The sequence below is a fragment of the Gracilinanus agilis genome, chromosome 3 (genome assembly GCF_016433145.1).
Source record: "Gracilinanus agilis isolate LMUSP501 chromosome 3, AgileGrace, whole genome shotgun sequence".
NCBI classification, from domain to species: domain Eukaryota; kingdom Metazoa; phylum Chordata; class Mammalia; order Didelphimorphia; family Didelphidae; genus Gracilinanus; species Gracilinanus agilis.
In genome coordinates, this window is record NC_058132.1 from 303,918,075 (window position 1) to 303,942,078 (window position 24,004).

Here is a 24,004-nt window from a genome sequence, read left to right on the forward strand (position 1 = left end):
TTTACAAGAAGCCAGAAAGAGACAATTCAGATATCAAGGAGCACCAATCAGGATCACACTGGATCTGGCAGGCTCCACACTAAAAGACCACAAGGCTTGTAATATGATATTCAGAAAGGCAAGAGAATTGGGTCTACAACCAAGGATCACCTACCCATAAAAACTAACCATATACTTCAAGGGAAAGTTTGGGCTTTCCACAAGATAGAAGATTTCCAAGAATTTGTACAGAAAAGACCTGGACTAAATGGAAAGTTCAATATCCAACCACAAAAATCAAAAGAAACATGAAAAGGTAAATAAGAAATAGAGAGGAAAGAAAGAAAACTTATATTTTTTTAAATTTGCCTCTTTAAGGGCTTCAATATGATCTAATTATCTGTATTCCTATAGGGAGAAATTTTACATATAATTTTCTTTTAGGAACTCTATTCACTATTATAGTAATTAGAAGAATTATTCATAGGGAGAGGTTGGAATAATAAATGGTCTAAGATGATATGGGGGGGGGAAAGGGAGGTGAATAGTAGAGGACACCAAGAGAAACTTGAATAAATAATAAAAATAGGACATTCTATTACACACAAAGAGAGCATGGGAAGGGGAAGGGATGAATACGATTATAAGAAGGAGAGGAAGAGAGCATTAAGAGGTAATATTTAAACCTTACTCTCAGTGTAATTAACCCAGAGAGTTAAGAGTAGCTTTATCAATTGGGATATAAAACTCTATCTAAACCTACTGAGAAAGTCAGAAAGGAAAAACCAAGGGGAGCAGGGGAGTGGGGAGGTCATAAAAGGGAGGGGAGGAGAAGAGGGAGGCAATTCATTAGGCCTTTAAAAATAAAAAGAGGGGAATAATAAGGGAGAGGGTGGAAAGGGTAGTAAATTAAGGGAGGGGACAAGGGTTACTGGCATAAAGCAAAACACTGGTTTAAAAAGAAATAGTCTAAGAGGAAGGGGTAGAACTAGGGGAGGATACCAAAATGTTGGTGAATGCACAACTGATAATTATAACTCTGAATGTGAATGGGATGAACTCATGCATAAAAAGGAAGCAAATAGCAGAGTGGATTAGAAACCAAAATCCTACCATATGATGTTGTCTACAAGAAACAAATATGAGGCAGGTAGACATACACAGGTTTAATGTAAAGGGCTTGAGCAAAATCATTTGGGCATCAAATGAAAAAAAGAAGGCAGGAGTGGCTATTATGATTTCTGACAAAGCTAAAGTAAAAATAGATATGATTGAAAAAGACAGGGAAGGTCATTACATCCTGATTAAAGGCAGTATAGATAATAAGGAAATAACATTGCTAAATATGTATGCAAGAAATGGCATAGCAACCAGATTCATACAGGAGAAACTAGCAGATCTCAAGAAGGAAAAAGATAGTAAAACCATAATAGTGGGAGATCTAAATATTCCTCTTTCAGATCTAGATAAACCAAACCAAAAAATAAATACAAAAGAAGTAAGAGAGATGAATGAAATCCTAGAAAAATTAGATTTAATAGATATGTGGAGAAAAATAAATAGAGACAAAAAGGAATACACTTTCTTTTCAGCAGAACATGGTACATTCACAAGGATTGGCCATGTAATATGGCATAGAAACATTGCAAACAAATGGAAAAGAACAGAAATATTAAATGTAACCTCAGATCATAATGCAATAAAAATAATAATTAGTAAGAGCACCTAGACAGGAAAATCAAAAACTAATTAGAAATTAAATAATATGATTCTCCAAACCAGCTAGTCAAAGAAGAAATAATAGAAACAATCAACAATTTCAATGACAAGAATGACAATGATGAAACATCCTGCCAAACTCTGTGGGATGCAACTAAGGCAGTACTAAGGGGGAAATTAATATCCTTGAGTGCAACTTAAAAGATTAGAAAGGGAGCAAATTAAAAATCTCCAGATGAAAACTAAATTAGAAATACTAAAAATCAAGGAAGAAATTAATAAAATCAAAAGTAAAAGAACTATTGAATTAATAAATGAGACTAGAAACTGGTATTTTGAAAAAACAGATAAAATAGACAAAGTACTGGTCAATCTAATCAAAAAAAATTGAAAGAAGAAAACCAAATTGACAGTATCAAAGATGAAAAGGGAGACTTCACCTCTAATGAAGGTGAAATTAAGGCAATCATTAAAAACTATTTTGCCCAATTATATGGCAATAAATATAGCCATCTAGGAGATATGGATGAATATTTACAAAAGTACAAGTTGCCTAGATTAACAGCAGAAGACATAGAATGCGTAAATAATCCCATATCAGAAATAGAAATTGAACAAGCCATCAATGAATTCCCTAAGAAAAAATCACCAGGACCTAATGGATTCACAAGTGAATTCTATCAGACATTCAAAGAGCAACTAATCTCAATACTATGCAAATTATTTGATATAATAAGCAAAGAAGGAGTCCAACCAAATTCCTTTTATGACACAAATATGGTACTGATTCCAAAGCCAGGTAGATCAAAAACAGAGAAAGAAAACTACAGACCAATCTCCCTAATGACCATAGATGCAAAAATCTTGAATAGAATACTAGCAAAGAGACTCCAGCAAGTGATCAAGAGGATCATCCACCATGATCACGTGGGGTTTATACCAGGAATCGAAGGATGGGTCAACATTAGGAAAACCATCCACATGATTGACCATATCAACAATCTAACAAACAAAAATAACACGATTATCTCAATAGATGCTGAAAAAGCCTTTTACAAAATACAGCATCCATTCCTATTGAAAACTCTGAAAAGTATAGGAACAGAAGGACCTTTCCTAAAAATAATAAACAGTATATACCTAAAGCCATCAACAAGCATTATATGAAATGGGGATAAATTAGCAGCTTTTCCAATAAGATCAGGAGTGAAACAAGGATGCCCATTATCACCTCTATTATTCATCATAGTACTAGAAACACTAGCAGTATCAATTAGAGAAGAAAAGGAAATTGAAGGTATCAAAATAGGCAATGAGGAGACTAAGCTATCACTCTTTGCAGATGATATGATGGTCTACTTAAAAAATCCTAGAGAATCAACTAAGAAGCTAGTAGAAATAATCAACAACTTTAGCAAAGTTGCAGGATACAAAAGAAATGCACATCAATCATCAGCATTTCTATATATTTCCAACACATCACAGTAGCAAGAGGTAAAAAGAGAAATACCATTTAAAATCATCCTAGACAATATAAAATACTTAGGAATCTATCTACCAAAACAAACACAGCAATTATACGAAAACAACTACAAAACACTTTCCAAACAAATAAAATTGGATCTCAACAATTGGAAAGCCATTAATTGTTCATGGGTAGAATGAGCTAACATAATAAAAATGACCATCCTACCCAAATTAATATACCTATTTAGCACCATACCTATCAAATTACCAAAAATCTTCTTTACTGAATAAGGAAAAACTATAACAAATTTCATTTGGAATAACAAAAGATCAAGAATATCAAGGAAAATAATGAAAAAAAATGTGAAGGAAGGGGTCCTAGCAGTACCAGATCTTAAACTGTACTATAAAGCAGCAGTCATCAAAACAATATGGTACTGACTAAGAGACAGAAGGGAGGATTATTGGAATAGACTTCGGGTAAGTGACATCAGCAAGACAGTCTATGATAAACCCAAAGAGCCCAACTTTGGGGACAAAAATCCACTATTTGACAAAAACTGCTGGGAAATTTGGAAAACAATATGGGAGAGATTAGGTTTAGATCAACATCTCATACCCTACACCAAGATGAATTCAGAATGGGTGAATGACTTGAATATAAAGAGGCAAAGTATAAATGAGTTAAGTGAACATAGAATAGTTTACTTGTCAGATCTCTGGGAAAGGAAAGATTTTAAAACCAAGCACGAGATAGAGAAAATAAAAAATATAAAATAAAATTTTTATTATATCAAACTAAACAGCTTTTGTACAAAGAAAAACAATGTAGCCAATATCAGAAGGGAAACAAAAATTGGGAGAAAATCTTTTAACAAAAAACTCTGACAGTGGTCTAGTTACTCAAATATACAAGGAGTTAAATGAATTGTATAAAAAATCAAGCCATTTACCAATTGACAAATGGGCAAGAGATATGAATTGGCAATTTTCAGATAAAGAAATCAATAGTGTCACTAAGCACATGAGAAAGTGTTTTAAATCTCTAATAATTAGAGAAACGCAAATCAAAACAACTCTGAGGTCTCACCTCCTGCCTAGGAGATTGGCTAAAATGAAAGAAGGAGAGAGTAATGAATGCTGGAGAGGGATGTTGCAAAATTGGGTCATAAATGCATTGTTGGTGGAGTTGTGAACTGATCCAACCATTCTGGTTGGCAATTTGGAACTATGCTCAAAGGGCTATAAAAGACTGCCTGCCCTTTGATCCAGCCATACCATTGCTGGGTTTGTATCCCAAAGAGATCATAGATAAACAGACTTGTATGAAAATATTTTTAGCTGAGCTTTTTGTGGTGGCAAAAAACTGGAAAATGAGTGTATGTCCTTCAGTTGGTGAATGGCTGAACAAATTGTGGTATATGCTGCTGATGGAATACTATAGTTCTCAAAGGAATAATAAACTGGAGGAATTTCATATGAACTGGAAAGACCTCCAGGAACTGATGCAGAGTGAAAGGAGCAGAGCCAGAAGAACATTGTACACAGAGACAAATACACTGTGCTAAAATATAATGTAATGAAGTTCTGTACTAGCAGCAATGCAATGACCCAGGACAATTCTGAGGGACTTATGGAAAAGAACTCTACCCACATTCAGAGGAAGTACTACAGGAGTGGAAACTGAAGAAAAAAAACTGCTTGAACACATGGTTGAGACAGACATGATTGGGGATGTAGACTCAAAATTATCACACCAATGCAACTATCAACAATTTGGAAATAGGTCTTGATCAATGACATATGTTAAAACAAGTGGAAATACGCATCAGTCATGTAGGGTAAAAGGACATTGGGGGGTTAATGGGAAAGGAAGAGCATGAATTATGTAACCATGTTAACTTTTCTAAAAAATAAATATTAATACATGTTTAAAAAAAGAAATTTAGATGCTATACCATTTGGTGCATAAATTTTGAGTACTGATATTTCTTCATTGTTTATACTGCCTTTTATTAGGATGTAGTTACCTTCCCTATCTCTTTTAACCTTATCTATTTTTACTTTGGCTCTGTCAGAGATCATGATAGCCACCTCTACCTTCTGTTTCTCATTTCAAGCCCAAAAGGTTTTGCTCCATCCTCTCATTTTCACTCTATGTATGTCTGCCTGTCTCATGTGTGTTTCTTGTAGACAACATATGGTAGGATTTTCCTTTCTAATCCACTTTGTTATTTTATTCTGTTTTATGGGTGAGTTCATCCCACTCACATTCAGAGTTATAATTATCAACTGTTCATCCCCAGACATTTTGATTCTCTCTTCTTGTCCTGCCCTTTCTTCTTTCACTATTTCCTTCTATAACAGTGTTTTGATTTTAATCTGTTCCCTTGATCCCCTCCCTTATTGTACTTCCCTTTCTTCCCTCTCCCTTATTATTCCCTTCTTATTCTTCTTTAGGGTCTTTTTAAGCTACTCCCCATTCTCTCCCTTCCTAGTGTTGCTTTCCTCCCCAGCAGTCCTTTTGTTACCCTTCTACTTCTCTATAGGGTGTAAGTAAATTCTTTGCCCCAATGGATTTGATTGTTCTTCCCTCTTTAAGTTGATTTCAATGCATGTAAGTATTAAATATTTCCTCTCTCCAACCTCTTTACCCTTTCAATATATTTATATTCTCCCCTGTTTTTCCCATGTGCTTCTTTATGGACTAAAAATTTACTCCATTCTTTTTGTTTTCCCATTTTTCTTAATATTATTTTCTTTTTCCCATCTAGTTTTGTGTATATATATATATATATGTATATATATATCTTGACATTTCATCCTACACAGTTTTTCACTGTTCCCTCTAAGTAAACTTCTTCTAGTTACCCTGTTAATAATAACAATTTTTAATATTTACCAATATCTTCGTTTCCTTTACAGATACAAATTGATTGAATTTCTTGGATCTCTTAAAGAAAAGATTTTCTTCCCCTGCTCTCTTTGCTTTATTTTGATTCTCTTGAGTTCTATGTTTGGGAAGCAATGTCTCTGTTTCCTGATATCTGATTGACTTCTTTTTAGCAACTTGTAATATTTTTTCCTTGCTCTGATAGATTTTGAATTTGGCTATCATATTCCTGGAAGTTGTCAGTTGTGGATTAAATGTAAGAGTTGATCTGTGGATTCTTTCAATTTCCACTTTTCCCTCTTGTTTGAGAATATCAGAGCAAGTTTCTTATGTATTTTCCTGTAGGATAATGTTTAAACTTTTCCTTTTGTCATGATGTTCTTGTAAACCAATAATTTTAAAATTGTCTCTTTGAGATCTGTTCTCTAGATTTTTGGTTATATCAATGACGTGTTTCATATTCTCCTCAAATTTTTCATTTTTTTAAATTTTGTTTGATATATTCTTGCTGCCTTGTGAAGTCATATGCTTCTAGTTGTTGATTTATGTATATATTAAAGACTGAATTTTATCCATGGCATTTTGGTCATCCTTGACCTTCTGGTCTGATTTTCTTTGTAGATCCTTTTTTGCCTTCTTTGCTTCATTTTTAAGCTCGCCAAATCTGGCTTGTAATACCTTATTTTCTTGTTTTAGTTCATGTATTTCCAAATTGTCTTCAGCCTCTTTGTTGCTTTTTGAGTTTCTGAAGTTCTTCATTTAATTGAATTTTGAGATCTTCCAAAGCCACATCAAATCATTTATTCAGTTCCTATAAAACCCTCATGTCTTATCTAGTCTCCTGATATACTATCTGTGTTCCTTTAGTATCAATGTCTCTACTAAGCAAGGCATGCATATGGTCCACCTGTGTGTGTGTGCCTCCCTATGCTTCAACTACCAGTAGCTAGGTCTCTCTTTTGACTTACAAACATCATTCCCGGTTTTTCCTTGACTATCTTGAAATCTGTAAACCTTGTCCTTGAGAGGCATGATGAATTCTAATGATTCAAGATTCCATGATAGATAAAGGAGATTAAGAATTAAAGACTGCCCTATCCCCTTCGGAAGGAGGAGGTATTCCCTTTAATGTGTAAGGTTATTCTTTTATACATAGATTTTTACAGATCTCTTTATTCCTAAAAGAGATTACATTTCTTGGCTATTTTGAGTCTTGATTAACACCTGGAGAATCTCTCTCACTGTTTAAAAGGATTTCAGAAACATGTTCAATCCTTAGCCCACCAGTTCGATAAATGATATATCTAAATTTATAAAAGTATAACAGGGTATAAAAAACATCATTATGGTTTATAATACTCCACTGCCTCTGTTGCTAGCCATTTATTTTCCTCTAGTCAACTTGATGAAATCACAAAAAATAATTTGATAATTGGGGTATTGATCAATTACTCCCTTTCCACAACATATACACACAGCATGAGTAGGTGATAAATTTGTACAGTCAACAATGTGCATTCCACAGGTTATAGTGTTTTCTTAAATAATCTGTATTGAATTAGTGATATAGGTGTGTGAATGGAGGGGAATAGAACAAAAATAATAGAGAAAAAAGAACTGACAAATCTTTTCAAATTCTTGTGTTGAAGATAGAGTAGGAAGAAAGATGATTCTTGTCTAACCTGGCATTTGATTGACAGGCACATTGTCCATCACTGGACTTATTATTGCCTTTCTGACTTAGATCTTCCAGAGTTAGACTAGTACTTTGAGGATACAAGTGATTCACTTTCCATGAAAAGACAATAGAGGAAGGTTTAATTAAAATTAACCAGTGAGGGGGCAGCTGGGTATCTCAGTGGATTGAGAGCTAAACCTAGAAATGGGAGGTCCTAAGTTCAAATCTGGCCTCAGACACTTCACAGCTGTGTGACCCTGGGCATGTCACTCATCCCCCATTGCCTAGCCCTTACCACTCTTATTGACTCCAAGTCAGAAAGTAAGAGTTTAAAAAACAAAAACAAACAAACAAATAAACAAACTAAGTAACAAGTGAAAGGAATATAAGAAAAATGGTTGCAAAAGGTAGCAGGAATAGAGCTCACCAGCAGGAGGCATTATGCTTTCCTCATGGAATGACTTCACAAGTTCAATATTTTCAACCTCTAGACACTGAACTAGACATGCTCTTATAGTTGATTTTTTACTAAGTTTGTAAAAACACAGTTGTTCTTGCAAGCATCAACAGGTACAAAAACTTGGACCAATGCAATTTAGGGAGACATAAATGAAAGGGAGCATATCTTATCCTCTCAAAGTACTTTGAAAATAGATGGAGAGCTATCACATGATTTGAGAAATATGTAAGGACACAAATGGAAAAAATATATGCAAGTGTAAATTATTTACACTCACTAAGGTGTCATCATCAAACAGTCCATTGAGTGGCAGTCCCCCCTCTACATGACTTTCGTGGATTTCGAGAAGGCATTTGGCAGCGTGGACAGGAGCATCATCTAGAGATTGATGCAGCATTACAGGATTTCCCCGAAGCTCATCAACATCATCCAGCAGTTATACGAAGACTTTACCTGCCAGGTCATCCATAATGGGAAACTGACAGCTCCCTTCACAGTGAAAACCGGAGTGAAGCAAGGCTGCATGCTTTCACCCCTTATCTTCTTGATGGTCATAGATTGGACCATGAGAAGTATTACCAAGGACAACAATATGGGCATCCAATGGACTCACACCAAGCAGCTCGAGGACCTTGACTTCGCAGATGACATCTGTCTCCTTTCTCACAAGCAGCAGGATGCGCAAGCCAAACTTGCAGGACTCTCTGAAGAAGCGGAGAAGACAGGTCTGAAGATCAACAAGAGGAAGACCAAGGTGATCACAGTCAACAGCAGACAGGACCTGCCAATCCAACTACAGGGAGAAAACATCAAGGAGACAGACCACTTCACCTATTTGGGTAGCATAGTCAGTAAGGACAGCGGAGCAGATGAGGACATCAGAAACCGAATCAACAAAGCCAGATAGGCATTTAACACCCTGAGGTCTGCCTGGATCTCCAAAGCACTGTCCCTCGTCACTAAGCTCCGAATCTTCAATACCAACATAAAGGCCGTCCTCCTATATGGATCAGAAAGCTGGAGAGTGACAAGCGCTAACACCAACAAACTCCAGGTCTTTGTTAACAGATGTCTACGTCACATCTTGAACATCAGATGGCCTGAAAAGATCTCCAATGCTAGTCTCTGGGAAACAACAATCCAGCACCCCATTAGTCAGGACATAAAGAAACGTAAGTGGAGATGGATAGGACATACGCTACGAAAACCGGAAGACAACGTAGCCAGACAAGCATTGAGCTGGAACCCTTCAGGGAGGAGGAAAGTTGGAAGACCAAAACAGACCTGGCGAATATCTGCTGAAAATGAAACAAAAATGGTCGGAATGACATGGGCCCAGCTGGGGGAAGTTGCCCAGAACAGAGTCCGTTGGCGTGAGATGGTTGCAGCCCTATGCTCCTAAGGAGTCAACAGGAATAAATAATAAATAAAAATAAAAGGTGTCATTTTAAGCTTTAGTAATTCCTTCTTCAGAAAATTGAGTACTGATGCAGAAACATGAAACGTAGAGGGACTTTAGTCATTGTAACTTCATAGAAAAAATGATTTTTGAACTAGTTTTGGAAGGGATGAAGGCACATACATCTTTGGGAAGGAGAGCCTTTATTGCTTTGGAGGAGAGTTCTATTGGTCTGTAAAAATTTCGTTTTTAAGGAAATCTGGCCTAAACACCAATGGCCCTTATTAGACCATTGACAATATCAGAGACAAATTTTAAACCTTCATTTAGAGTAAGTTCAATCTTACATTAAAATCCACTTATGAGCAGACCTGTGTCCCAATCTAAACATATGCAGCTGACAGAAGTTATGAAATATTAGTTTGGGGTATGAATGATTCATTACCTGGAAAATGTTCTGAGGCAGGAGGCAATGTTCCATTTCTGCTGGTTAATATTTGCTGACTCCCTCTGGGCTTCAGGCTTTGCACTAAGTGCAGACTGCCTTAGTCTGAGGACTGTCTTCTCTTGAACAAAGAAAGCAGCTGTTCTCAGGTGCTATGACCCTGAGTAGAAAAACTGCATGACAATAATCCCATAGATTTCTGATTGCAAATCTCTACCTAGACAGGCATCCACTGGGAAAATGAAGTGGAAAACTATGGTCATTATCTGGCCAATTTAAGCTAAAAAATAGATTCCCCCCCCTTTCAATTACCTAGGAAATTTCGGCATATTTTGTCAGGAATTTCCCAGACAATTGACTCTCTCCCCCATTTTACTTTTACTATGGAGGACTGGCAGCTGGGAGCTGTTAGGTTAACAATCTCATCCCTGTAGAGCAATGGACCAACTAGGTCATTATTTCCCTGTGCCTAGACAACCAGTTTCCCAATAGACCAGTATTTCCTTTCAAAGGAGTAATACATAAACTTATTTTCTCAGCCTATTATCTACTTATTCTCTTGTTTGGCAGTGTTTAAGAACAAATAATGAGGTTGGGGGTTGTGGAAAGGGTGGTATGGAGGGACAGGATGAAAGGCAAGGAGAAAAGATACAGGCAAGAGTTCTTTGCCTCTCCTAGGCCTTCTCCCCAAAATAATAAAAAGTCAAAATGCATATACAAGTCACCTACTATGTGCAAGATTGTAGTCTCTTCACTGGGGATATGATGACAAAAGCAAAATGCCCCTACATTCTAGGACCATATTATGAAATATAGTGTTAAATATCAGTCTAAACAATATGTGAATATGTATTCCTTGAATATTTTAAGGGGCAAAGTCCATTATAAATACTGGGGGGGATTAGAGGACAAATAAAACATCATCCCTCTGTTGATAGTTGTTATAACTCCTTGAGAGAGAGAATGAAAAACTCATAAATTGCACATTCCAGAGTGGTAAATTACAAATTAGTAGTCTTGGAAAGTATAGTAGGAAAACAAAAGTGAAAATGGTAGCATTAGTTTGGTACTATTGTGAAGGGACAGATTTTAAAATTATATTGGATGAGTTCTGTTTCAATAATCAGAAAAAAGAACAATGCATTCATGGTAGGAATAATTGCATGAGAAAATACAAGATGAACATGTACAAAGGATACTTTATTTTAACTTAGAAGCTCCTAATTGTGTTTCATTTTACTAAATGGGCTAGGTATTTGTGTATGTATGTGTATATACATACACATATATGTATATATACACATACTTTCCTTTTTCCTGGATTTTCTTTTCAAAAAATTTATTATTTACCAGTGGACTAATATGGTAAGTATAGACCAATAGTGGCTTCAGTATGCTTCTGGATACAAATTATATTTTGAATATTATAGGCAATTTATAATCATATGGACTATACAGAGATCTTATAAATGATTCAACAAAATTCTCATGTATAAAATCTTAACTCATCCATTCATTCACTTCCTCATTCATCATTTATTCATTCATTTCTTCAATGTGTATTTATTGAGCATCTACTATATGCAAAGCATTGCTTTAGTACTTTATGGTGAGACAGATTCCTTTAATGAACTTTAAGATTAGAGAGCTGATAACCAATTGGGAAGATAACACACTTCCACAAATAGTTACAACTAAAGGCAAATATCTTGTAAATGTCACATTAAAGGAAATACACTCATTTGCTTCAACCAAACCTGGTATAGCAGCGTGAGTGCCATGGAGTCAGCTCAAATTATCTCAACCAAACTATTATAATTTCGATGTAAGCATTTATGCCTCAGAAATTGAGGTGTGAAAAATAAAACTTGCTTTATTGTTTTGTTGATTGTCTAAATACAAGAAAGTGAAGGAGAAAATATTGATGTAGATTTAACTTAAAAAAGTATAACATGTTTTTTTTTGTTTCAGAGGATTAACATGGGTATTATTATATGTCATGGTTTCTAACCCTCTTATCATATTTCTTTTGCATACTATCTAATTTTTAAATGTTCTACTGAATTGTGACATCCAAAAAATGCAATATCCTTAGAAGAGGCTAACTAGAAAAAAATACAATGAACTATTTTCTTTCGTTTAGATAGTATGATTCTATGAATATAATTGAAGGTGACATTAAATTGGGGTGATGCAACATATTTAATCTTCAGTACCCTAAAATATCCACATTGTTTTTTTAACAGAATCTGGTTTATGTTTCCTAATCCTAATACTTGAAGAGTATAATCCTTGAAGCAAAGAAAAGAACTTTGTCCCCTTCAAATTTCATCTTATTAAATTTGTCCTACTATTATAGCCTGTCAAGAACTTGTTGGATCCTCAGATAGATGTGACACATTTTAGTTATCCATCCTAGCTTTTTGTCATCTGCATTTCAGGAGGTATGCTATCTCTGTCTTCATTAAATCATTGGTAAAAATGCTGAACAGAACAAAGCAAAAGGCACATCAGTGGAGCATTTCACTTGAGACCTCCTTCAAGGCTGACATCAATTGATTAATCACCTGAATCAAGTCATTCAACTAGTTGTGAATCCATCCAACTGAGCTATTCATTAGCACAAAGCCTCAATTTTGTTCACCAGGATATATATCATGAAAGGACTTGTCATGAGTTGCTGAAATTCAGGATAGATCTATAGATAAGCTAGATAGGATAGGATAGATAGATAGGATAGGATAGGATAGGATAGGATAGGATAGGATAGAGTAGGATAGAATAGGATAGATAGATAGATAGATAGATAGACAGACAGACAGAGAGACAGACAGACAGACAGACAGACAGACAGACAGACAGATAGATAGATAGATAGATAGATAGATAGATAGATAGATAGATAGATAGATAGATAGATAGATATAGATAGATGATCATAGTATTCTTCCAGGATTACTATGGCTCCTAATTTACCTTGTGAATTGTTCCAGGCCCTCTCTAGGCTTAGCCTAATAGCCACAATTTACAAGAGATCTTTCTTTGTTATTCTAGTTTTTGGTGCCTCTTTCAAAATTATTTCTACCTGTTTTTGTGCTTCTTTTGCTTTTATTGTGTAGTGGGCATGGTGTAAATAAGCAAAATGATAGCTTATTAAGGAAAGTAACTTTTTCATTTGAGTCTTAATATCCCTGAAACCTAATAGAGTCCCTGAAATATAAAATATACATGATATTTTTGGCTGTGTTACATTGAATGAATCCATGTCAGCCCTGAGTAATAATAGGTTTTTCTTTCACAATATTATCTTGTGGTTCATTCATTTCAGCAGTGCTTGACTCTTCATGCTGCATTTGAGGTTTTCTTTGTAAAGATGTTAGAGTGGTTCACCATTTCCATTTCCATATGATTTTAAAGATGAGGAAACTAAGGCAAAAAACAGAGTTAAGTGATTTGCCTAGGGTCACAAACCTAATAAGTAGTGTCTGAGTCTAGATTTTAATTCAGCAAGATGAGTCTTCCTGACTGCAGGCTCAGCATACTATCTTTATCTAGCTGCCTTCAATACTCTCTAATAATTATCTTCATAATATATTTAAGAATTTAGGAAAAATACAATTTGAACTCATCAACCCATAGTTTGGATAATTCACATTATTTTTTTCTTTATAAAAATTTGAGAATCTGATCAAACCCAGGCCTTAGGCTATGCTATTTCTGAGGTCATGTCCACAAGTTAGTTCAATGCCCTAGGATAAAGTTCATCCAGGCTTGATGAGCTAAATTCACTTGGGCCAATATTGCTTCCTTTTTCTTTATGTTATCTTTGATTACATGTTCAGTGTATTCAGGGAAATAGATATTTAACATAAAAATAGAGACATATTTTTCGCCTTATAATTCATGTCTCTATTTTCTTATAGGGATACCCTTCTGGCTTTCCTACAGTAATTCCTCACAGGCTACAGGATCATCATAAGAAAAGAAAAATGAATGTATATATGCACATATACATATGTATAAAGAAATGCATATGCATATATGAATTTATATATGTATGTATAATAGATTCCTAATTTCCTCTTTACATTAATTTCATTAAATAACATTGTCTGGACACTTACTGTACTTTATTACTTGTATATAGCAATATGTTAGTAATGTTTAAGAACTCCTCTCTGAAAAAAAATGTGTGTGACATACATGTAAGTATATGCATTTTTAACATTTTCTCCATCATTTTCTTCATTCTAGACCAGTGATGGGCAAACTTTTAAAAGAGGGGGCCAAAGGAAAGGAAATGCTCATCTGTCGGTCTGTTTTTAAGACAACTCTTTCGAAGTTTCATTGTATTGTTTCCTACTCATTGTATTTGTCAGATTAGGAATAATGTCCTGGACTGGATAGAACATTTCAGGGGGCCACATCTGGCCCATGGGCTGTAGTTTGCCTATCGCTGTTCTAGACAATCAAGAAAATAAAAATAAAGCTGTTATTTATAACATTTCTGATGTCCAAGTTGTACAATAAAAATTAACATTTGGCTTTCACAAGCCATTCTGAGCTGACCCCAGCATACCTGCCTGTACTATAAAGACTAAGAAATATCCATTGGATCTGGCCACAAGGGGCAAGTCATTAACTGTTAAAGATGTTCTCAGTAATGGTATAGAAGTAAACTACATTGTTAAGGAAGGGTAAGTCATGAAAAAGGGTATGCAGAGTTTTAGACCCCTTGTTAAAAATATTTGGCAATACAGAGGAGGAAAGCTATAATAGGAGTTTTAAGGTAAAGCAGAACTAAGTGAAGCTTTTTTTTACTCTCAACCTAGTAGACACCTGGGTATTTTTTAAAGCAATAGGGAAAAATTCTAAAATATGTAATTGAGCAAAAAATATTTTTCCTTTTTTTAAGATCTGTTTATGTGACCCTCCAGTTATATATCTCCCTGATATTTTATGCTAACAGTTCAGGTAGCTCAATTTGAAATCAAATAATCCAATTTTTGAATCTCCAGGAGATTTTTTTTTGCATCTATAACTATTATAGTCACCCTCAAAGCATTCATTTCCAAAAGCACATCAAGGGACATATTGTCAAACTCAGCTTTGCAAATAGCCAGCTGAGCAATCTCAAGGAATAGGAAGTGCACTGTGAAGCTCCATTGGGTTGTAGTGTGTACAGAGCTAGCTGTGAGTGAGTTCACAATACACAACATGACATTCATTTAGTAGACTGTATGAGTTCACTGGTGCAAATTTTAGAAGGATCTTTAATGTCAAAGATTTAAGGAATTCATAATAGAATTGGCAATATGCAAGACAGATCATTAGGCAAACTGCACAATTCTATCTCATTTGCAATTCAGAGGGTCTCAAAGGAGGAAAAACCAATAGAAAAACAATCAAAATAATTGAGTTATACTTTTAGCACTATAAGGAAAGATTAAAATTAAGCCAAATGTACTGTCTCTATACTTTTTAAAAATTGAAGCCCTATATATAAACTACATCATACTACCTGCCCTCTTGGAGAAGGGAAAGGGAGAGGTGAGAGGTTGAGATAGATCATGGATTGTAAAATGTCAGAAATGAATATTTAAAATTATATTGACATGTAATGTAGAAAATAATTGAAAATTATTATAATAAAAATGGAAATCCTGAGTAAAAGAAGAGCTCAGTGGTAATGAATTTTCCTAATTATAATCAAAGAAGATGAAACAAATGAAATAATAAAAATCCTGAGGTGAGTTTGAGCTAAGTTTTTTTTGTCTCATGTCATTATTTTTCCCAGAATTTCTTCAGAATAGTTAGAGAAAGATGAGGAGAGAGAGAGAGAGAGAGAGAGAGAGAGAGAGAGAGAGAGAGAGAGAGAGAGACAGAGAGAGAGAGAGAGAGACAGAGAGAGAGACAGAGAGAGAGTGAGAGAGAGAGAAACTGTTTATACTTCTTAAATGCATTTTTGTCCCAAAGCATAGATTTTTGTTAGTTGTATGTCAAGGCAGAAAGCTCTAATAGAAAGAGCCCAAGCAATGGAATAGAAGACCTGATTTTAAGTTTCTGCTCTTCTGCTTACTAGTTGGATAATCATGAAGAAGTTATTTAAACTCCTTAAGCTTTAGTTTCTGCATCTGTAAGATAAGAATAATAATATTTGCTCAACTATTTCAAAGGATTGGGTGTACATGTGTTCTGTATGCATGATCTCCATTTAAAAAATAGGTATTACTCTCTCTTCTCTGTCTTTTTCTCTCTCAACACACACACACACACACACACACACACACACACACACACACAAATACAGCTCTCACCACTAGAAAATAACATACATAATGGTCATGAGCATTTACAAAATACTTCTCTGAACATCATATGAAAAGAACAATAAGAGGTCAGTGACCTTGTCATAGGACCATTTATATATGTAATATATAAAGATAACAACAAAATACTACTGATTATTCACTTTACTCGTATTAATTAAAGAAAGTTTTAAGGGATTTATAAAAACATTTGTTTATCACTGTCTTGTGAAGTGTAGTGAGTAGTGAAAATATTGTTATTATGCACATTTTCCCATGTATTCATGCAAATGTAGTAATTGAATTCAAATGTTCTTCAGTTGTGCCCCCATTCATGACCAAAGCTAATGTTTTCTTGGCAAAGATGAGGGTGTGGTTTGGCATTTCTTTCTCCAGCTTTTTACAGAGGTATTCTATCAACTGCAGCACCTAGATTTATAGAGAACGAAATTGATACTTAGAGAAGGTAAGTAATTCACCTAAGATCATAAAGCTAGTAAATGGTAGAACTGGGATTTAAACTACATTTCTTCTGATTCCATGACCAATAATCATTCTACTATATATTGGTGAATAACTCACAAGACTTTAATACTTAAATTATTAATTTTAATTAATTAAATTACTGATTGATAATTTGCCAGACTCCAAAATTTGGTAACTCCTAAAGGAGGTATCCAACTTAACATGTCAAATTTAAGAATTTGGCATTTCTTAATTTCCAAAGCTAGTGTTTCCCAAAAAGTAATCATTTAAAGAAAGTGAATCTTAAAAGAGACAATTAACAATTTCTGATTGAACTCTGGATAAATAAATCCTCCATACTTTATGCATGAAGAAAACACTGCTTATTCGCAACTTCCCTGCCTTAATTCCATCTAGAAAACATTACCCTAACCTGTTTCTCTTGCTTTAAAGAAAGGTTTGTGCTAAACCAACCTTTCTCTTTACTTTACTTCCCCATGTAACAAATATTACTAGTTTGTGAGTCAGGTGGTTAGAATAGGAATGTGATCTGTAAGCTAGTGGAGGTTAATTTGCTCAGTTGTAGCCAACTCTTGGCAACTCTGTGGTTTCTTTGGCAAAGATAATAGAATGATTAGTTATTTCCTTCTCTGGCTCATTTTACAGATGAGGAGACTGAGATAGAGTTAAATGACTTGCCCAGGGTCATAAAGATGAGTATTCCTGATTCCTTGTCTTCATTCAATGTGCTACCTACCTGCCCCAAGATAAGTATCTTATTTGACAATGAGTGATTCAGACTTTGTAATCTGTTCTCCATTGTGTTAGAGCATTCCATTGTGCAGTCACCAGGGACATCAATAACTCTGAATTATGTCCAAATAAAGGAAACTACCAAGGAATGATAGGATGACATTTCAACAAGGAAGTAAACTAAACAAGAGGAATGAAAGTATTGTATCAGGAAGAGAACTCTATGAATGGGCCAGTTGTGTGACCCTCTTCAACAAAATGTTTTATTTCTTGTGAACCTCAGTTTCCTCACAAGTAAAGTGAAAACTAGGTAATTTCTAAGTTCTTTTAGCAAAAGCATTCTATGTTTCTATTTGGGTGGGATCATAGTATCAACTAACTCATTGATACTTTTTTCCTTTCATCCTTCTCTCTTCCTTATCTTCTAATGTATGTAGTAATGGAAATATTGCTTTGAATCACAACTCCAATACTTCTTTTTAATTTTCATTTTATCTATTTAATTTTATTAACAAATTTACACATTAGTTTTCCAAATTTATATGATTCATATTGTCTCCTTCCCTGAAGTAGATATGCAATTTAATCTGAATTGTAGACCCATTATCATACAAAACATATTTCCATATATTCATTTTTGTAAGTGAATAATCTTATAAAACCAAAACCCAAAATCATATAGCCTAATAAAGGAGTGATAAATCATATGTTATCTTCTGCATTTCTACTTCAACAGTTCTTTCTATAGATTTGGATAGCATTCTTTTTCATAAGTCCCTCAGAATAGTCCTGGATCACTGTACTGCTATTATTAGCAAAGTCTATCATATTTGATTATCTCACAATATTACTGTGTAGAATGGTCTCTTGATTCTATTTATTTCACTCTATCAGTTCATGTAAGTCTTTCAAGTTCATTTGGAAATCGTATTGTTCATCGTTCCTTATAGCATAATAGTATTCTATAACCATCATGTACAACAATTTGTTCAGCCATTCCCTAATTGAGGACATCCCTTTAGTTTCCAATTCCTTGACACCACAAAAACAAAAGATATAAATATTTTCATACAAATGGGTGCTTTCCCATTTTTTTAAATATCTTTAGGATACAGACCTAATAGTGATACTGCTGGATCAAAAGGTATGCATTCTTTTATAGTCTTTTGGACATAATTCCAAATTACTCTCCAGAATGGTTGAATCAATCCACAACTACACCAGCAATGTACTGGTGTCCCAATTTTGCTGCATCCCCTCCAACATTTATTATTTTCCTTTATATTCATATGCCAATTTGAAAGGTGTAAGGTGGTTTCTCAGAGATGTTTTAATTTGCATTTCTCTAATCAGGAGGAATTTTGAACATTTTTTCATATGATTATTGAGATCTTTGATTTCTTCATCTGAAAACTGTTTATTCATATCTTTTGACCATTTATCAACTGAGGAATGATTTGATTCTTATAAATTTGACTAAGTTTTTTATATATTTTAGAAACAAAATCTTTTTCAGAGGAATCTGTTATAAACATTTTCCCCAATTTGTTGCTTCTCTTCTAATCTTGGTTGCATTGGTTTTATTTGCACAAAACCTTTTAAATTTAATATAAACACAATTATTCATTTTACATTTTATAATGTTCTCTATGTCTTGTTTGGCCTTAAATTTTTTTCCCTTTTCTATAGATCTGACTGGTATACTATTTTATCTTCCCCTAATGTACTTAAAATTTTACTCTTCATATTTAAGTCATGTATCCATTTTGAATTTATCTTGGTATAAGGTGTGAGATGTTGATCTAAACCTAATGTTTCCCATGCTGTTTTCCAATTCTTTTTCCAATTTTTCCTAGCAGTTTTTGTCAAATAGTGGATTCTTGTCTCAAAAGCTGGGATCTTTGGGTTTATCAAACACTAGCTTGCTAGAGTCATTTACCCCAAATATAGTCTATTGATCCACCCTTCTATATCTTAGCCATTAACATATTGTTTTGATGATCACTATTTTATAATGCAGTTTAAGGTCTGGTACTTCTGGGTCACCATACATCACATTTTTTTCATTAATTTTCTTAATATTTTTGATCTTTTGTTCTTTCAGATGAGCTTTGTTATAATTTTTTTCTAATTCTATGAAGAAGTTGTTTGGTAATTTGATAGATACAACACTAAATAAGTGAATTAATTTAGGTAGGCTTGTCATTTTTATTACATTAGCTCAGCCTAGCCATGATCAATCAGTGTTTTTCTAATTTTTTAGATCTAGTTTTATTTGTGTGAAAATTGTTTTATAATTGTATTCATATAGTTCCTGCATCTGTCTTGGCAAATATATTCCCAAATATTATCTAGAGTGATTTTAAATGGATATTCTCTTTCTAACTCTCATTGCTGAGTTTTGCACAACTCCAATACTTAAAAGTCATGTTTAGGTATTTGGCATTATTTTTCTAATCTGTAGAAATGAATAATAATAGTTGCATGGCCTATCTCAAGTTTCTATGAGGAAAATATTTTGCGAACCTTAAAATGCTAGTGAAATATGAGTAAATATTATAAATATTAGCCCATTGTTAATATTCATTTTAATCTTTTCTTAATTAGTATTTTTTCTCACCCACTTTCACAGATACTTCTAACCCTGTCCTGAGAATGGGGGTATATATTCTCCCTAAGCATGAAATATATAAATAATTCCTTTGCCATTTGAGAAATTAATCATACTTATTATTGTTGAATTTTCTCATTCTCCTCACATTCCCAACTATTTTAAGTGTTAACCACTTAAATAAATAACCATTTCCTATTTCTGCTTTTTCATAGATCTTAGGTATATTCTTGCTTACCTTCCTCCCACATCCCCTCTCTCCCAGGCTTTTAACCTTTAGATTGCCTATACTCCAGATGAAATAATGGGGAAAGGCAACAGTTTAGCATTAGATAACTTGTATTCAAAATATATCCTGCCAATTATTGGCTGTATAATTCTTTTCAAATCAATTTTTTTCTCTTAGTCAGACTTAATTCCCTAATCTGTTAAATCTTTGGGAAGAGTTGACTTATTTTTTTTAAAACATTTATTAATATTCATTTTTAACATGGTTACATGATTCATGCTCCTACTTTCCCTTCAGCCCTCCCACTCCCCCCATCCATGGCCGATGCACATTTCCACTGGTTTTAACATGTGTCATTGATCAAGAACTATTTCCAAATTGTTGATAGTTGCATTGGTGTGGTAATTTTGAGTCTACATCCCCAATCATGTCCATCTCAATTAATGCATTCCAGCAGTTGTTTTTCTTATATGTTTCCTCTCCTGCAGTCCTTCCTCTGAATGTGGGTAGCATTCTTTACCATAAGTTCCTCAGAACTGTCCTGTGTCATTGCATTGCTGCTAGTAGAGGAGTCCATTACATTCTATTTTACCACAGTGTATCAGTCTCTGTGTACAGTGTTCTTCTGGCTCTGCTCCTTTCACTCTGCATCAATTCCTGGAGGTCTTTCCAGGTCACATGGAATTCCTCCAGTTTATTATTCCTTTGAGCACAATAGTATTCCATCACAAGCATATACCACAATTTGTTCAGCCATTCCCCAATTGAAGGACATACCTTCATTTTCCAGTTTTCTGCCACCACAAAAAGCGCAGCTATAAATATTTTCATACAACTCCATTTATCTATGATCTCTTTGGGATACAAACCCCAACAATGGTATGGCTGGATCAAAGGGCAGGCATTCTTTTATAGCACTTTGAGTATAGTTCCAAATTGCCAGCGAGAATGGTTGGATTAGTTCACAACTCCACCAGCAATGCATTAATATCCCAATTTTACCACATCCCCTCCCCTTCTTTCTCATTATTTTCTCATTACTCTCCCCTTCCTTCATTTTAGCCAATCAGCTAGGTGTGAGGTGATACCTCAGAGTTCTTTTGATTTGCATTTCTCTAATTATTAGAGATTTAGAACACTTTCTCATGTGCTTGTTGATACTTTTGATTCCTTTACCTGAAAATTGCCTATTCATGTCTCTTGCCCATTTATCAATTGGGGAATGGCTTGATTTTTTTATACAATTGACTTAACTCCTTGTATAAATTAGACCCCTGTCAGAGTTTTTCTTTATAAAGATTTTTTCCCAATTTGTTGATTCCCTTCTGATTTTGACTACATTGTTTTTGTTTGTACAAAAGCTTTTTAGTTTAATATAATCAAAACCATTTAATTTACATTTTGTAATTTTCTCTAACTCTTGCTTGGTTTTAAAGTCTTTCCTTTCCCAGAGATCTGACCAGTATACTATTCTGTGTTCACTTAACTTATTTATAGTTTCCCTCTTTATATTCAAGTCATTCACCCATTCTGAATTTATCTTGGTGTAGGGTGTGAGATATTGATCTAAGCCTAATCTCTCCCATATTGTTTTCCAAATGTCCCAGCAGCTTTTGTCAAATAGTGGATTCATGTCCCAAAAGTTGGGCTCTTTGGGTTTATCATACACTGTCTTGCTCATGTCATTTACCCCAAGTCTATTCCACTGATTCTCCTCTCTGTCTCTTAGCCAGGACCATATTGATTTAATGACTGCTGCTTTATAGTATAATTTGATATCTGGTACTGCTAGGCCCCCTTACTTCACTTTTTTTCTCATTATTTCCTTTGATATTCTTGATCTTTTGTTATTCCAAATGAAATTTGTTATAGTTTTTCCTAATTCAGTAAAGAAGTTTTTTTGGTAATTTGATAGGTATGGCGCTAAATAGGTAAATTAATTTGGGTAGGATGTTCATTTTTATTATTTTAGCTTGTTCTACCCATGAACAATTAATGGCTTTCCAATTGTTGAGGTCCAGTTTTATTTGTTTGGAAAGTGTTTTGTAGTTGTTTTCGTATAATAGCTGTGTTTGTTTTGTTAGATTGATTCCCAAGTATTTTATATTGTCTAGGGTGATTTTAAATAGTGTTTCTCTTTCTACCTCTTGCTGTACAAATGTGTTGGAAATGTATAGAAATGCTGATGATTTATGTGCATTTATTTTGTATCCTGCCACTTTGCTAAAGTTGTTGATTATTTCTACCAGCCTCTTAGTTGATTCTCTAGGATTTTTTAAGTAGACCATCATATCATCTGCAAAGAGTGATAGCTTAGTCTCCTCATTGCCTATTTTGATACCTTCCATTTCTTTTTCTTCTCTAATTGCTATTGCTAGTGTTTCTAGTACTATGTTGAATAATAGAGGTGATAATGGGCATCCTTGTTTCACTCTGGATCTTATTGGGAAGGCTTCTAATTTATCCCCATTGCATATGATGTTTGTTGATGGTTTTAGGTATATACTGTTTATTATTTTAGGAAGGGTCCTTCGATTCCTATACTTTTCAATGTTTTCAAGAGGAATGGATGCTGTATTTTGTCAAAGGCTTTTTCAGCATCTATTGAGATAATCATGTGATTTTTGTTTGTTAGACTGTTGATATGGTCAATTATGTGGATGGTTTTCCTAATGTTGAACCATCCTTGTATTCCTTGTATAAATCCCACCTGATCATGGTGGATGACCTTCTTAATTACTTGCTGGAGTCTCTTTGCTAATATTCTATTTAAGATTTTTGCATCTATGTTCATTAGGGAGATCGGTCTATAGTTTTCTTTCTCTGTTTTTGGTTTACCTGGCTTTGGAATCAGTACCATATTTGTGTCATAAAAGGAATTTGGTAGGACTCCTTCTTTGCTTATCATATCAAATAATTTGTATTGTATTGGGATTAGTTGCTCTTTGAATGTCTGATAGAATTCACTTGTGAATCCATCAGGTCCTGGTAATTTTTTCTTAGGGAGTTCTTTAATGGCTTGTTCAATTTCTATTTCTGATATGGGATTATTTAGGTATTCTATTTTTTCTGCTGTTAATCTAGGCAATTTATATTTTTGTAAATATTCATCCATATCTCCTAAATAGTTATATTTATTTCCATATAATTGGGCGAAATAGTTCTTAATGATTGCCTTAATTTCCAATTCATTATAGATGAGGTCTCCCTTTTCATCTCTAATATTGTCAATTTGGTTTTCTTCTTTCCTTTTTCTTATTAGATTGACCAGTACGTTGTCTATTTTATCTGTTTTTTTCAAAATACCAGCTTCTAGTCTTATTTATTAATTCAATAGTTCCTTTACTTTTGGTTTTATTAATTTCTCCCTTAATTTTTAGTATTTCTAATTTAGTTTTCATCTGGGGGTTTTTTATTTGCTTGCTTTCTAATTTTTTGAGTTGCATGCCCAATTCATTAATCTCTGCCCTCCTTAATTTGTTAATATATGCACTCAGGGATATAAATTTCCCCCTGAGTACTGCCTTGGCTGCATCCCACAGAGTTTGGTAGGATGTCTCATCATTGTCATTCTCTTCAATGAAATTGTTGATTGTTT